This window comes from Ixodes scapularis, unplaced genomic scaffold (genome assembly GCF_016920785.2).
Source record: "Ixodes scapularis isolate PalLabHiFi unplaced genomic scaffold, ASM1692078v2 PGA_scaffold6__148_contigs__length_123643588, whole genome shotgun sequence".
NCBI lineage: Eukaryota > Metazoa > Arthropoda > Arachnida > Ixodida > Ixodidae > Ixodes > Ixodes scapularis.
Window position 1 is genome coordinate 99,015,558 of NW_024609881.1, and position 18,165 is coordinate 99,033,722.

Sequence of the window (18,165 nt, forward strand, 5' to 3'; positions counted from 1 at the left end):
AACTTACCGCCTTGCTGAATATTACGTTCGCCTTTCCCAAGATATAAATAAACGCGAGAAAACACGAAAAACCTCCCATCAATAGTGACGTCTTAATAGGATCTTTTGGCCGCCAAGCGCTTGTCGCTCGTGTGGTCAGTGCGTGCAATTGTAAGCTGGTTAGGTATATTCCCCCGCACGGACACCAGTTTGACGTCTCTTTCTGACATTTTTGAGAATAACAAGAGTGCGCGTGCATAGCTTTGACAGGCGCTGAAGATACGTGAGAGCGGCAATTCCAAATACTCCTTTTATGACATAATGCTTCGGCAAGGAGGGGCTTCAGTGATACTTTGAAAACGGTTTTCTGCAGCCTCCACAGAAATGTCCGTACGAGCTTCGTGGAGAGGGTCGCCGTTTTTGTTACACATGGATGTGTCCTTGCGGACAAACCTTGATTCTAGGAGTTTCCGGGGCCCCCATTTGTCCTCCCGGTAACCGGACAAAAGCTCACCGGACAGAAGCTCAGCGGACAGACGCACACCCTTTTTTTCACAAACCCGGACAAAAGCTCACCTCATTATTTTTTTGCTACTTGTGCGTAACACGGGCTGGGATAAAGTGCAGACGCAATGGACATTGCACCGTTTTTAGGAGAGGTGGTACCCCACCCCATGAAAATGTGTCGACAAATAAGCCATAACAGGCAGAGAAGCACCAATTTGGGGCCAAAATTTAGGTCACCAAAACTGAGTGGAGCTGATAAGCCCTCGCTTTTTCATTCTGCTTTTATAACGCTAAACGCGCACATACAGGCCAGGCACAATATCTCTTCATTACAAATGCATGGGGTTTCTTGGGGTTCAGGGTAATATTAGAAGTGAATTGCAAGGAAAATTAAATTCTTTCCGTCATTGTGCGTCGTAAATGTATTTGAAATCAAAGATTGTCTCAGGGTGATGTGATAGGGAAACTGAAGCAAAACTGTAATGTATAAACTATTGAGTCGCAAATTTTTAAAAACATTTTGGAGGAACGGGAGTTGGCCCTTTTGGACAAGCAGCAAACAGATGACCACTTTAGAAAGCTCTACGGAATTTTTAATAGGCAGGCGTTTCTTCCATCATAGCTTGTGCCCGAACGACAGACCTACATCAGGGAAAAGTCTACATGTGACATCGGTGACCTGCTGGACTACTTTTATTGCACGTATGTCAACGGTCCTTCCGTGCTCCTTTTGGCGGCATTCAGAGCAAATTGTTTCCTTTGCCTGATTGCGCGCCGACGACTACCGGAGTTTTTCACCGGAACGGTGGCATATGTAGGACGCCACTCTTCAAGTTAAAGACCGGACATACACCTGCGATGAATAGAACACCGGGTTCCAGAAGCTTGTGGGCCACGCCCATCCAAGCGTCTGGACGCTGATTGAATTCCGACAGAAAAATCAGGCGCTCGTCGCCACGGCATTGACACTAGCCCGAAGAGGAGAGCGCCCAGTAAAGCGGATGCGAAAATCCACTCTGCGGCTGCAGAATTGTTTGAAAAATATTTGCGAGGGGTTTCAGTTACACTTTGATTTGCCAAGATGGCTGGAGCTAGTAGGGGACTGCATTCGCTTCGAACCAATCGATAAACAAACTTGTTTCTGCTCTAAGAAACAAACCATGCACCCGTCTGATTTAATTTATCGTTACGTTTTGGTGTCGCACGCATCCACCTAAGTTGTCCGCACTCGTGTTAGGACCAACATGATATTTTCTCCTGGTGACCTTTTGTCCGGGCCTGTAAAAAAAATGGGTGAGCTTTTGTCCGGGATTCGTCCCCCTTGCCAAGGTCTTCGCGGCCACAAAGTCGAAAGAATGCCCAATTGTCTACGCATGATACACTAGTTCAGTCTTCAGTCACGTCGCGTGGGATGCGCACGTGTCGTCACGCATCTGTTCTTCGAGTCTGGTCCCTCTCCTCTGTCCGGTTTCACCAATGTAGGATGCTGGGCAGTCACTACTGGGGATCTCGTAGGTAGCGCCTCACTGGATGTTCGCCGGGGTTGGGTCCTTTAGCTTGGAAACTGAATTTCCAATAGACCGATCTTACCAGCCAGTTTAGGGCCGCCCACACTAGCGAGAAAACGCGCGTGGCACGCCGATCGCGGCAAGTAACAAAATGTCGCCGAAGCACAGTCAGCGCCACGAGCGCGTGCAGAGACACGCCCTTTATCTTGCCGCTTAACCGATTTATCGGCGCGCCGGGCGCGTTTTCCCGCTAGTGTGGGCGGCCCTTTTGACTACGCTGCCGCTGCCGCAATGCATCGAGGGGACGTTAGTCTCCCTGCACGCGCAAAAACCCCGCTGGACCTCTGCGCGTGTGGAGCACGAGACGGCATGAGCTCTCGCATGCACGGCCGTCTGCCTCCTGTGAAGTAAAGTTATGGCGGCGTCACGCATGCTCCGAACGCTTAGTGAGATCGGTCTATTGTTCTGTATGTCTTGTAAAGCTGAATGAAGTTGCTTTCCCGGCCAAATTTTACCGCCGATATGTGGATGACACTTTCGTCCTTTTAGATAAAGGTCACGCTAACGATGTTCACCGAGAGTTAAACAGCGTTCGCCCCGCGATACAGGTTTCTTGCAGGCAGAAAAGCATGGCAAGTTGCCCCTCCTAGATGTATGTATAATCAGGAGAGGCGAACCGAACCACAGCATTGAAACGGGTGTGTACCGTAAACCATGTGAAACAGATAAGTTTTTTTGAATTTTTTGCCCCATCACCCAGTGCAACACAACAAATCAGTAGTGCGAATACGCAGATCAAATACCGTGCCATTTAACGAGCTCCATAGCGCAAATGAGATGACTCATTTACAACAAGCTTTAAAGAAACGTCACTACCCAAAGCGTTTTCTTGACGAGCTCAGCAACCAAATGAAGCAAAATGTGCAACAGTGCAAAAGGGAAAGAGATAAGAATGTAGCGTGTATCCCTTATGTCAAAGGAGTCTCCGAACCTCCGAGTCGCGCTTTGAGGCTTCTTGGCATTCGAACTGTTTACAAGCCATACAGAACTATTGGAAATTTCGTTTCCAATCCAAAGGACACAACCCCGGCGAACATCCAGAGAGGCGTTATCTACAAGATCCCCTGCAGTGACTCTCCAGCGTCCTACATTGGTGAAACCCGATGGAGGAGAGAGAGCAGATTCAAAGAACATAAGCGTGACGTCACGTTCACATCCCACGTGACGTGGCTGAAGACTGAACTAGTGGGCCATGCGTAGACAATGGGCCATTCTTTTGACTTTGCGGCCGCGATGACCTTGGGGAGGGAAGACAGATAGGGGCCCTGGAAACTCCTAAAATCATGGTTTGTCCGTAGGGATACATCCGTGTGCAACAAAAACCGCGGCCCTCTCCCCGAAGCTTATATGGACGTTCCTAATAAATAGCGTTTACTTGAGGTTCAACGTTGCACTTGCTTTGTAACTAGTGCAGATGCCTCCCGCATGGGAGGCGAAACGTATAATGAAATTGTTTTTGCTGTTATGTCAAGTAGTTGCTCTCATCTTAATTCATTCTTTGTAATGCCGAATTAGAGCGCAGGTCTTAAGAAGGAAAGGGAGGATACGGAGAGGAGAGTAACACGTGACGTAACGTTACGTCGCACGTGACGTCATGTTACGTCTCACGTGACGTCAGGTTTCACGTCAGAGGTGACGTGACATGTGATATCACGGGGGTGATATTTTACCCCTAAATTTGGCGGTAAATATTTCCGCTGAAACTAGCGGTAAACGTTTGCCGCTAAATCTGGCGGTGAAATTTTCCCGATAAATTTAGCTGAGAATTTTATGGTAAAATTTAGCGGAAAAGCTTCCCCGCTAAATTTAGCGGTAAATGTTTACACTGAATTTAGCGGGGAATAGTTTACCCTTGTGACGTAACAAATGACGTCACGCCGGATGTCATGTCTGAGCCAGACGTGACGTCACGTGTGACGTCACGATGTAAAACTTTTTCTCCAAATTTGTCGGGGAAATTTTTCTGCTAAATATAGCGCAAGAATGTTTGCTGCTAAATTTAGCGGAAGAATTCCTCTGCTAACCTTAGCGGGAAAATTTCCTCGCTAAATTTAGTCGAAAAATGTTCGCGCTACGTTTAGCAGAAAAATTTCCCGGCCAATTTAGAGGGAAAATTTTCCCTGCTGATGTCACACGTGGCGTCACGTGTGACGCCATTATGAGAAACGACCCGTAATGCAACGCGCGGTTACGCCGACGGCGACGTCGACGGGGACGGCGACACCGCTCAAGGCGGAAACGGCACCTAAAAGCTGCGCTCTAAAACAAAAATAGAACTACAAAGGTTAAAAAAACAATTTAGAGGTTTTATCGCAAAAATAAACTAGGCATCGCCGAACGCTCATTCTCCGCCCAAAGCCAGTGCTAGAGGTCGCAACCAGATGCCAAAGCTTCAGAACGATCCTATATCTTATTAAAAAGTTATTTTCTGAAAATTTCGTTGGGAAAATGGAGCCCATTTTTGCCGGTTTTCTTTTTGTGGTGCCATAGAACCCCATGTAATCGAAAACTACGTCGGCCACCATTTTCCCATTGAACTTTTCAGAAAATCACATAACTTTAGAATAAGGTATCGTATCGGGCTGAAACTTTGGCATCTGGTTGTAACCCCCAGCGCTTCCTTTGGGCGGAGAATGAACGTTCGGCGATGCCTACTGTATTTTTGCGGTAAACAAAAAAAAAGACATTGTATTTTTTTTACTTTTTAAAATACACTGTTCCTTCTAGAATACGTTGTCCGCGGCGGCGGACGTAGGTCGTAAGCGTAAAGTAATCAATAGATTGAAGACAATGAGACTAAGCAGGCGAGCTGGGTATTGTAAGACGTTCTACAACCCGAGACAGAGGTTTACAAAGAGGGACAGACGCTAGTGTCTGAAACTCAACAACTACATTTTTAATCACCACAACATCCTCTTATACAGCCATCCCACCCTCGCACCCTCTCCAAGTTTGCACCTGCCTCGCCTCGCTATCTGAAATACAAAATTGAATGTGTTCCAATTTTTCATGGATTTTCCCACATTTTAATGGTTATCGGAAGAAGGCTCAATGTAACGGTTTTCTTTACGAAATACATTACGCCGAGCAGACTAGCGCCTTTCATGTGTGTACAACATCGGTGCAGTAAAAAACAGAGATGGATCGGTCGTTTATTGTCTCGAAGGTGTTGTGTATGATATCCCGATGTCGTATGGGTTTTCTCATGTCAGACAGACCAAACGGTGTGTCAATGATCGGTTAAGTTAACATAAAAGAGCTATTAAAAATAACTCTGCTAACTCGGAAATTGCGACGCACGTTCAGAAAAGGAATAGCTGTATAGCGAAATGGGACCAGACGATAGTTTTGTTTGATGAAAGGAATTGTATAAAACGTGTGTTAAAAGAAACCGTTAGGATTGGTTCAATGGGGAAGAGTATTAGTGAACCCTCAATGGACACTCGATTTAAGGAAAAATATGTTTTTGCGTTCATAAAAAGACTGTACGTTCTCGATTTTTTTCTGGAAGGCTATATTGTATACTTGACAGTTTTCCTATTGATCTTGGGGATTATGAGAATGTTCGGAAGCATTCAGTCGGAAAAGGGAGGACCGCCCCGATGTTGGGTACAACAGATTGAACTTTAGATAGCGAGGCGAGGCTTGTGCACACTCGGAGAGGATGCAAGGGTTGAATGACTGTATAAATGGAAGTTTTGGTGATTAAAAGTGTAGTTTCTGAGTTTGAGACGTTTGTGTTTATACCCCTTCGAAGACCTCCGTTTCGGGTTGTAGAGTCTCTTATTCAGAAGGTACTTAATAAACAAGAAGTCAGTAATTAACTTATAGCTTTTCGGTTTAGCTAGCATGCTCAATTAGATATTTTTAGCCCATAGTTTACCTATGCAAAAACAGTTGAGAAATCTAACGAAACATTTCACTTAGAGTCATCGCTTGGAAAATTTTGATAATCACAGTAGCTGGAATCAAAACTAACTTGGAAAAGGTGCGTCTGGAGCGGAAAGTTTTCCCGCCTAAAAGGCGCCAGATTGTTAAGTGCGGTGTGACGCGAAGTTGCTTTGAACACGTCACCCAATAATAATTGGTCTTTGTGGTCTGCTCCCGCAAGCCATTTCAAAATTCAAAGTCATCACGTGCGTCATTTCAAAAGAATCAAGTATTCATTTCAAAATGTGTTAAACAAAAACTACCCTTTAATTTTACGTAGAACACCCTTATATCTTAAGATAGTCACTAGAAGACGAATCTGGAAGTATTAGCTGATGAATTCGTAGTAATAGAGTGCATGCTGCCTTTACGTTTGCCGTAGAGTATGTTTTCAAGACGCGCATAGGCACTGTTTCTAGACGGTCATTGAAAGAACAATAGATCGGTTTTTGGGGGCTAACATTTCACGTGAAGACGCAGATACTGATAACCTATGCATGACATTTCACCAGACTAACCTTTCGTTTCGGGCTTTGTATACTCCATTTACGCACCAGTTAGCGACTTTTAGCAGCGCCGACTTGAAACAAAGATTTTTTGTGAGTACTGCAACCTACCCGTCAGTCAAGAAGATATGTTAAATTTTGACTTTTGTAACTAGGCTTTGGAGGTGAACGTCGCAGTTCCGCGATGTACGCATTTGTCTCAGGCTTAAAAATATACTCTGTAAACAAATGCTTTACCAATGCAGCACCTTTGGACTGATCCAAAGGCAAAATAAAAATAGACAACCGAGGACAGGTTGCCTGACGGAAAAAAAACATTACTTTAGAACGGTGTAAACAGAGAGTTTTTTTTTCTGGGGGGGGGGGGGGGAACATTTTTGCACATCCGATAGGTACGACGAGCCCTCCGGTACGAACTCCGCATGTGCTACCGTAAAAGACTCACACATGCGCAGTTAGTACCGGCTGGCTCACGGTACTTTATCGGATGTGCGAAAACGATTCCATAAAACTCTGTAATAGCTATACCGGTTTCTGTTACATGGAAACGGGTAAACCGGTATGGAATACCGTCGGGCGAGTCCGGTTACCTGGTCGCCGGTAAACGGATACAGGCAACACCGGTATGATCTTGCAGTCGTCCGGTCATATAGCCAGCCGGCTGGCGTTCTCGCACTGGTACCGGTATCTCCATAAGGGACAAATATACCGTACCGGTGGCCAGTAGCCATACACCTGACAAAATATCTCGATGATTGAACGATGATGGAGAAAGCTCCATAAAAGCATATTCTATTAAGTGACATCCTACACCTGCAAAAAGGCGGAAAAAGAAAAGTGGATTAAGGCGGAGCATGGAGTCGGACGAAACCATAGAAGCATATGGTAGTATGGAATATCCTATACTAGCGGAGTGGAATGCGTGGGAAACGATGAAGGCGGAGGGAATCATATAAGCATATAGTAATATTGGACAGCCTATACTTTTGAAAAGGCGCTAACAGCATGGTGGAGTCATGGTGGTATTGCTTTTACGGAACCATTCAGGTGAATTAGACCATACATGCATACCGTAATATAAGACGATGCGTAGCCGGGGGTTGTATAAATGTGTCCTGGTTTTACAGGCGTGAACCGGCGCGCTACAGTGTCCAATGTCCTCGTCCAACAGTAGCATTGTAGAAACTAAACGGTTTGGTAGACTTTTTTGCATAAATATATGAAACACTGGATGTCCGCGAGTCTACATGAGCGTAGTGGTTTCAGACAAGCATGATATGTTTGCACACTGATACACTCTTGTCCGAGGTCCTGGTGGATCAGTATTAGAAATCGCGAAATGTAGTTGCTAAGTACGTTTGGTGGCAGGCATTTATTTAGCAAAAAGAAATACACGCAGCAAAGCTGACTTTATTCGAAAGTTGATAATTATGAATTCATAACTTAACACAGGTTCCCCTGGAGCTGTCAGATAAAACTCCCACTCTCGCCGTTCAGGAGCTCCTGCCTTGCGGGAGAAGGGCCAGCACAACCCCGACGTGTGCTGCGGGCGCACCTCCGATAAAAAAAGGTTAATAAGCATGAAATAAGAAATCTAAATTTGTGACATGAAGTTAAACGGAAGCTACAAATAAATCCAAAAGATAATGTAAGATACCGCTCCCATATCGTTCATTCTGCCAGATCTCAAATGTTTTGATTTCAAGTAATGTTTATCTCGTCACTCAGTGAAACATCCCCTCCCAGTTTCAGCATGAATGTAATAAATTAGCGCAGATGCCTCCATTGAATAGTCGATTGAGCTATGCATTGCTCACTATAAAAATAATTTTAGAGCTGACAATGTGCAAGTTCTTGTCTTTTTTATATTTCTCATGTTCCCACTGATATGTGTGATAGGTACATACAATGGATGACACCAGCGTAACACAATGGTTTTTGGAAGAATTCGTTTAAAAATATCCTGAGCAAAGCCATCTGTGAGACGTTATTTCTGCGACACGGTCGAACCTACATGTGTGAGTTTTGAGTTGACATCTGATTCAAGTCTGCAGACATCTTTTTGTAAATGGACTTCCATCCAACCCAATTTTTGAAAATGCCTTTTGCATTTTAGTTTTAATACTGATTTTGCTATTTCACTAGTGTATAAATAAAAACAATGTTTGCTTCCGAGTGTCATACATAACAGCTGGTGGCTTGAAGATTCTGTTGTCGTGCTGCTCTTCCAATGTCACAGACAGGGAGATACCGCGATGCTCTCGTTACTTAGTTTGCCTCCCGAATGTTCCTGGCCAGATCTTGAAAAAACGGTTGAGTCCTAGCTTGTGTCCACAAGGTTCTCCAGATCTTGAGGCACCTAAGCAGCTGGGAATAAGAACAAGTCTCACAATTTTTTTTAGCATAGACAAACTACAAAGGCTAGCATATTCGTTCGTGATCAACTAATAGGTGCTTTTTATTATATACTTTAAACCCCCACTTATAGAAATACCGCTGCTTCACGGCGATAGCCATGTTACCCACGATTGTGCAAGGGAATGTAGGCCTCGTAATGTCGGTTCTATAATTAAGACAATTCTCCGGAAGCGTTCGTGTAGTCGTCATTGCCCAAACCGAGAGATTTGTGTCGCATGTTCACATTCAAAAGTAAATACTAGAAAACAAACTACTACCGCAATGGAAAGATGTTTTATCCACTGCCCAACCAGGGCCGACTGGGCACACAACTCCTGTTGGCACTGACTCTTCATGATGGTAAAATGTACCGGCAGAGGGCAGGTGTCTGGAAAGAAATATTTTAGTTGACGGAGCACGAAATTGATAGTAAAATGGGTATACTTATCTCAGCAAAACCCCAAAAGAGGCGATCTCGACTTGGCATTAATAGTAGCACACAGTATCTATTACAGCTGGTCAAGATGGACTTCATCGTAATTTGGAGGTACTCAATGAAACTTAATGTTCTCCCCGGCTTGTAAAAACTATTGTAAAAACCGCAATGGAAATCAGTGCCAGAATCAACGACCAAACTTACCTGCACTCTCCAGTGGCACATCAATGGAAGGCAGCCTTGCATAATGAGCGACTAGTCTAAACATCGGGGTCTGCATATTTTTTTCGTGCTTCTGTGGAAGTGCTGGAAGTATCTTTTGCCCGATTGCTACCCTTGCCGAACTCTTTGCCCGATTGCTATCCTTGCCGGGCGACACTAAAACCAGAATATTCTCAGCTTAAAGTTGACCAAGGCTGATGCTCCAAGCCTTCGATGTGAGTTCAGTTCAAAAAGGAAGTCATTTGACCGGGGAGTTAGACGCCACGGTACGTCGAGATATGAAGACATGTTACTCTTTTTTCGCTGCAAGAGCTCGTAGTGCCAAAGGTGTTCGAGCTTAATTAGAGACAAAGCATAGACGTTCGTGAGTGGGGCCCAAGCCCAACCTTTAGCTACCATGGCGAGTTAGGTGCTCACATACTCCAAAGGGGGTGTTTGCTGCTCGTGACCACATGACCAGCTTTTGCCCAGCGATTGTTCGAGCTGAGTCATGACATCGACAGTGTCATTATTTGACAAGCAACTCTATGAATGTTACAAATGACTTTGACTTGCAGAGACAATGCATTTCATCGGCTAAAGACTTGGGATACCTAACTTTATACTGATATATCAATTAAAAATAAAATGTTTTCTGGTTGGCTTCTTAGTTTGCAAAAGGCTTTGTCGACATCTCATTTAGTCGAAGGAGTTGATGCGTAATCGGACAAAAGAAACAAATATTTTTTAGCACACCCTCCCTGTCCTTTTAAAGATCTATTTTTGAGGGCTAGATCCACAAGCTATTTGATCTGAAAATTGCCTCGCTTCACAAATGCGTATAAAATAAAGGCACTTGCCGAGCCTACCCTCCTGAGTTCTGCCTTGCACATGTGCAACCCACGTTAGATCATAATACAAACGTTTAATTAATATAACAGCATTGTATGTGTATTAACTTTCACCATTTTGGTGGAAGCCGGTACTAACTGCGCATGTGTGAGTCTTTTACGGTAGAACATGCGCAGTTCGTACCGGAGGGCTCATCGTACCGTATCGGATGTACAGGAACAGTTAACCTAAAACTTTCAGTTTAAAACGTTCTAAAGTAATGTTGTTTTCCGTCAGGCAACCTGTCCTCGGTTGTCTATTTTTATTTTGCCATTCCGTCAGTCCAAAGGTGCTACATTGTAAAGCAATTGTTTACAGGGTATCGTTTTAAGCAAGAGACAAATGCGTACATCGCGGAAATGCGATGTTCACCTCCAAAGCCTACTTACAAAAGTCAAAATTTAACCTATGTTCTTGACTGACGGGTAGGTTGCCGTGCTCACAGAAATCCTTTGTTTCAAGACGGCGCAGCTAACAGTCGCTAACTGGGGCGTAAATGCAGTATACAAAGCCAGAAACGAAAGGCTAGTCTAGTGAAATGTCATGCATAGGTTATAGGAGTCTGCGTCTTCACGTGAAATGTTAGCCCCCAGAAAACAATCTATTGTTCTTTCAATGACCGTCTAGAAAGAGTGCCTGTGCGCGTCTTGAAAACATACTCCACGGCAAACGCAAAGGCAGCATGCACGCTATAACTACGAATTCATCAGCTAATACTTCCAGATTTGTTTTATAGTGACTATATTAAGATATAAGGGTGTTCGGCGTAAAAGTAAAGGGCAGTCTTTGTTTAACACAACTTGAAATAAAGACATAATTCCTTTGAAATGACGCACGTGATGACCCTGAATTTTGAAACGGTTTCCGGGAGCAGACCACAAAGACCAATTTCCATTGGGTAAAGTGTTCAAAGCAACTTACGCGTCACACCACACTTAACAATCTGGCGCCTTTTCGGCGGGGAAATTTTCCGCTCCAGGCGCACTTTTTCCAAGTTAGTTTTGATTTCCAGCTGCCGTGATAGTAAAAATTCTCCAAGGAATAACTCTAAGTGAATTGTTCCCTTAGATTTCTCAACTGCTTTTGCATAAGTAAACTATGGGCTCGAAATATCTAAATGAGCATGCTAGCTAAACCGAAACCTATGTGTTAATTACTAACTTCTTGTTTATTAAGTACCTAATGATTAAGAGACTCTACAACCCGAAACGAAGGTCTTCGAAGGAAGACAAACACAAACGTCACAAACTCAGCAACTAGATTTTTAATCTCCATAACTTCCTATTATACAGCCATTCAACCCTCGCGTCCTCTCCGAGTTTGCACACGCCTCGCCTCACTATCTAACGTTCCATCTGTTCTACCCAACTTCGGGGCGGTTCTCCCTTATCCGACCGGACCCTTACGGAACTTCTCAGAGTTCCTAAGGTCAGAGGATACTATGCCAGGCAAAAAAAAAAAAACAAAAAAACACTATACGCCTAGCTATCTAAAGTTGACTCTGTTGGACCCAACATCGGGGCGGTCCTCCCTTCTCCGAATGAACGCTTCCGAACATTCTCATAATACCCAAGATCAATGGGAAAATTGTCGAGCATACAATATACCCTTCCAGAAAAAAGTCGAGAACGTATAGTATTTTTATGAACGCAAAAACATATTTTTCCTCACATCGAGTTTCATTGGCGGCTTACTAATACTCTTCCCCTCTGAACCAATCCTAATGGTTTCTTTTAACACACGTTTTATACAATTCCTTTCATCAAACAAAACTATCGTCTGGTCCCATTTCGCTATACAGCTATTCCTTTCCTGAACGTGCGTCGCAATTTCCGAGTTAGCAGAGTTATTTTAATACCTCTTTTATGTTCACTTAACCGATCATTAACACCCCGTTTGGTCTGTCTGACATAAGAAAACCCATACGACATCGGGATATCATACACAACACCTTCGCGACAAACGACCAATGCATCTCTGTTCTTTCCTGCACCCATGTTGTCCACCCATGAAAGGCGCTAGTCTGCTCAGCGTAAAGTATATCGTAAAGAAAACCTTTACGTTGAACCTTCTTGCGATGAACATTAAAATGTGAGAAAATTCATGGAAAACTGGAACACATGCAACCTTGTATTTCAGATAGCGAGGCGAGGCGTGTGCAAACTCGGAGAGGGTGCGAGGGTGGGATGGCTGTATAAGGGGATGTTGGGGTGATTAAAAATGTAGTTTATGAGTTTCAGACACTTGCGTCTGTCCCTCTTTGTAAACCTCTGTCTCGGGTTGTAGAACGTATTATAATAACCAGCTCGCCCTGCTTAGTCAGAGTGTCTTCAATCTATTGATCACTTTAGGTTTACGACCTACGTCCGCCGCCGCGGACAACATATTCTAGAAGGAACAGTGTATTTTACGGTGTCAAAAGAAAAAGAAATACAGTTTTTTTTTACCGCGAATAAACATTAGGCATCGCCGAACGCTCATTCTCCGCTCAAAGTACGCGCTGGAGGTTACAACCAGATGCCAAAGTTTCAGCCCGATACGATACCTTATTCAAAAGTTATAAGTGATTTTCTGAAAAGTTCAATGGGAAAATGGTGGCCGACGTAGTGTTCGATTACATGGAGCTCTATGGCACCAGAAAGCGAAAACGGGCAAAGATGGGCTCCATTTTCCCTTTGAAATTTTCAGAAAATAACTTGAATAAGTTATTGGATCGGGCTGAAACTCTGGCATCTGGTTGCGACCTCTAGCACTACCTTTGGGCGGAGAATGAGCGTTCGGCGATGCCTAGTTTATTCGTGCGAAAAAAAAAACCTCTAAATTTTTTTAACCTTTGTATCTCCATTTTTGTTTTAGAGCGCAGCTTTTAGGTGCCCGTGTTCGGCTTGAGCGGTGTCGCCGTCGCCGTCGACGTCGCCGTCGGGTTAACCGCGCGTTGCATTATGGGACGTTTCTCATAATGGCGTCACACGTGACGTCGCGTGCGCCATCTCAAGGGAAACTTTTCCCTCTAAATTGGCTGGAAAAGTTTTCTGCTAATGTAGCACGAACATTTTTCGACTAAATTTAGCCGGGAAATTTTCGCGCTAAAGTTAGGAGGGGAATTCTTGCACTAAATTGAGAGGCAAATATTTCTGCGCTATATTTAGCAGAAACATTTCCCCGCCAAATTTAGAGAAAAAGTTTTACCCTCGTGATTTCACACGTGACGTCACGTCCGACTCGGATGTAACATCTGGCGTGACGTCATGTGTTACGTCACGAGGGTAAACAATTCCCCGTTAAATTCGGCGGAAACTTTTACCGCTAAATTGGGCGATAAAATTCTCCGCTAAATTTATCGGGAAAATGTCCCCTTCAGACTTAACGGGAAACTATTACCGCTATTTTAAGCGGAAATATTTGCCGCCAAATTCACCTGTAAAATATCACCCCCGTGATATCACATGTGACGTCACCTCTGACGTGCAACCTGACGTCACGTGTGACGTAAGATGATGGTACGTGTGACGTAACGTGACGTCACGTGTTATCCTCCCCTCCGTATCCTCCCGCCTCCTCCTCAAGAGCTGCGCTCCAATTCGGTATTACAAAGAATTAATTAAAATAAGAGCAACGACTTTACACAACAGAAGAAACAATTTAATTAGACGTTTCGCCTCCAATACGGGAGGCATTTTCAGTACTTACAAAGCAAGTGCAAGTAAACGCTATTTATTAGGAACGTCCGTATAAGCTTCGTGGAGATGGCCGCGGTTTTCGTCACACACGGATGTATCCCTGCGGACAAACCATGATCTTAGGAGTTTCCAGGGCCCCCATTTGTCCTCCTTCCCCGAGGTGGTCGCGGCCGCCAAGTCAAAAGAATGCGCCATTGTCTACGCATGGCCCACTACTTCAGTCTTCAGCCACGTCGAGTGGGATGCGCACGTGACGTCAAGCTTATGCTCTTATGTGTAACCCTTTATATTAGTAAATTTGTTTGAAAAAATAAACTAACAACAAAATGGCGGATTGACGTCATATGAAAACGAAATTTATCGCACCGTGTAGCGCGAATGCGCTACGTCCGCGTTCTGCTGCCGTACCCGTAACAGGGGAGTTCCTAGCGAATTCCCACATACTTACTGCACACGCGAGTTTGCCATGTCTGCGATATGCATCAGTAACGAAAAAACAGTGAGTGCGCAAACGAGCTGGTGATAGTTAATCATGATGCTTAAAACCCATTTTTCTCCTCCGTCCCGTTTCACCAATGTAGGACGCTGCAGCAGTCACTGCAGGGGATCTTCTAGATAACGCCTCTCTAGATGTTCGCCGGGGTTGAGTCCTTTGGATTGAAAACGGAATTTGTAATAGTTCTGTATTGCTTGTAAACAGTTCGAATGCGAAGGGCCTCAAGCGCGACTGTGAGGTTCGGAGACTCCTTTGACATACGGGATAGACTCTACATTCTTATCTCTTTCCCTTTCGCTCGGTTGCACATTTTGTCTCATTTGGTTGTTCACCTCGTCAACAAAACGCTTTGGGTAGTGACGTTGCTTTAAAGCTTCCTGTAAATCAGTCATCTCATTTGCGCTATGGAGCTCGTTGGACGGCACAGTATTTGATCTGCGTAATCGCACTACTGATTTGTTGTGCTGCACTTGGTGATGGAACAAAAATTTAAACAATTATCTGGTTCACATGGTTTACGGTACACACCCGTTTCAATCCTGTGGCTCGGTTCGCCTGTCCTCATTATACATCCACCTAGGAAGGACAACTTGCCATGCTGTCCTGCCTCGCAAAAAAACTTTATCACGGGGTGAACACTGTTCAACTCTCGGTGAAAATCGTTAGCATGAAGTTTATCTAAAATGACGAAAGTGTAATCCACATATTGACGGTAAGAGGTGACCGGGAAAGGAACGTTTTTCAGCTTTACAAGCCATACAAAACAATTGGACATTCCGTTTCCCAACCAAAGGACCCAACCCCGGCGAATGTCCAAGAGGCGTTATCTACCAGATCCCCGGTAGTGACTGCCCAGCATCCTACATTGGTGAAACCGGACGGAGGAGGGAGACCAGAGTTAAAGAACACAAGCGTGACATCACAGACGCATCCCACGCGACGCGACTGAAGCCTGAATTTGTGGATCATGCGTGGACGATGGGGCATTTTTTTTACTTTGCGGCCGCGACGTTCTTGGCGAGGGGGACGAATCCCGGACAGAAGCTCGCCAGACAAAAGCTCACCCATTTTTTTGCAGGCCCGGACAAAAGCTCACCAGGAAAAAATTTAATGTTGGTCCTAACTCGAGTGCGGATAACTTAGGTAGATCCGCGCGACACTAAGACGTAACAATAAATTAAATTCTGACAGCGCATGGTTTGTTTGTTACAGCAGAAACAAGTTTATTTATGGATTGGTTAGAAGCGAATGCAGTCCCCTACTAGCTCCAGCAGCCTTGGCAGATCAAGGTGTAACTGTAACCCCTCGCAAATGGTTTTCAGACGATTCTGCAGGCGCAGAGTGGATTTCCGCATCGGCTTTACTGGGTGCTCTCCTCTCTGGGCTTGCGTCAATGCCGTGGCAACGAGCGCCTGATTTTGCTGTCGGCTTTCAATCAGCCTCCGGACTCTTGGTTAGGTGTTGCCGACAAGCTTCTGGAACCCGGTGTTCTATCCTTCGCAGGTGTATGTCCGGTTATCAACTTGAATATTGGCGTCGTACATATGGCAGCGTTCCGGTGAGAAACTCCGGCAGTCGTCGGCGCACAGCCAGGCAAAGGAAAGAATTCGCTCTGTGTGCCGCCGCAGAAGGAGCACGGAAGTGCCGTTGACAAACGTGTAATCGAAGTAGTCCAGCAGGTCACAGATGTCACCGGTTAACTTTTCCCTGATGTAGGTTAATCCTTCGAGCCAAGCTACGGTGGAAGGAACGCCTGCCTATCCAAAATCCCGTATAGCGTTCTAAAGTTCCTTTCCAAAAGGCCCAACTCCCGTTCTTTCAAAATATTTTTTTTAATTCGCACTTAATAGTTTGTACATTACAGTTTTGCTTCAGTTTCCCTATCACATCACCCTGAGACAATCCTTGATTTCAAATACATTTAGGACGCAAAATGACAGAAAGAATTTAATTTTTCTTGCTATTCACTTCCAATATTACCCTGAAGCCCAAGAAAACCCATGCATTTGTAATGAAGAGACGTTGTGCCTGACCTTTATGTGTGCGTTTAGCGTTAGATAACCAGAATAAAAAGCGAGGCCACCGAGGGTGACTTCGCTTCTTCGGTCACTCTTCGGGCTCAAAAACTTCGGTTCACGAAGTTTCTTGAGCGTGGGACAAGGGTGCTCCGGCATATCTTGAGTCAAGCAAGCTTTATCTTATCAGCTCCACTCAGTTTTGGTGACCGAAATTTTGGTCCCAAATTGTTGCTTCTCTGCCTGTTATAGCTTATCTGTCGACACCTTCGCATGGGATGGGGTACCAGTTCTCCTAAACATGGTGCAATGTCCATTGCGTCCGTACTTTATCCCAGCCCGTGAGGTGAGCTTTTGTCCGGGTTTGAGATAAAATGGGTGTGCTTTTGTCCGGTGATCTTCTGTTCGGTGAGCTTTTGTCCGGTTACCGGAAGGACAAATGGGGGTCTCGGAAGCTCCTAGAATCATGGTTTTTCCGCAGGGACACATCCAGGTGTAACGAAAACCGCGGCCCTCTCCATGAAGCTCGTACGGACATTTCTGCGGAGGCTGCAGAAAACCGTTTTCAAAGCACCACTGAAACCCCTCCTTCCAGAAGCATTATGGCATAAAAGAAGTTTTTGGAATTGCCGCTCTCACGCATCTTCAGCGCCCGTCAAACCTATGCACGCGCACTGTTGTTTTTCTCGGAAAGGTATGAAAGAGACGTCAAACTGGTGTCAGTGCGGGGGAATATACCTAACAAGCTTACAATTGCGCGCACTGGCCACACGAGCGACAAGCGCTTGGCGGCTAAAAGATCCTAGTATGACGTCACTACTGGTCGGAGATTTTTCGCGTTTTCTCGCGTTTAATTATATCCTCGAAAAAAAAACAAAAAACGAACGTAATATTCAAATTCAATGGACAAAAATACGCCAAATTTACCTCTCGCTGGTTTTTTTTTTAGTAAGTGTTTTAGCTTGTTATTTAATACCAGACTAAGGGTCCGGCTTTGAACGACTTCAATTTAATTCACCTTTTATTCCTTGCAGACATATTGGAAAAACAGGAGGAAGCTCAAATGCAAAGCAAGAGCACATACCATTGGTGGGGAAGTCGTGCAACTCATCAACGAATATTTTCATGCCACCTGCCAAATGGAATAAGAAGCCAAGTTGGCTTACTCCTCGATGACACCGAGCCAGAACAACGAAAAAATGCAACCAAGCCGTCCTCGGACGCCTCATCACCGAGATGACGCCGGAAGCGTGTAGCTACCTGCCACCTCAAGATACCATCAAGATAACATCGAGGTAAGCACTTAGTCTAGTGTAATTACTACCCAGTTTTACAATATAGGCGTTAATAATATATTTTGGAGGGGAAACTATAGAAAGGGTATAAACGATGGCATTGGAATCAATATATACTATATCGTTATTTTTACAGTTAAACAAGTGGATAAAAGCCTACCTCAGCGATGTGTTTAGATCAATATTATCTGACGGGCTAGTCGGTTGAACATCTAGACTGTGAAATAAGAATAAAAAGTGTAAACAACTCGGAAAAAAGAGGGG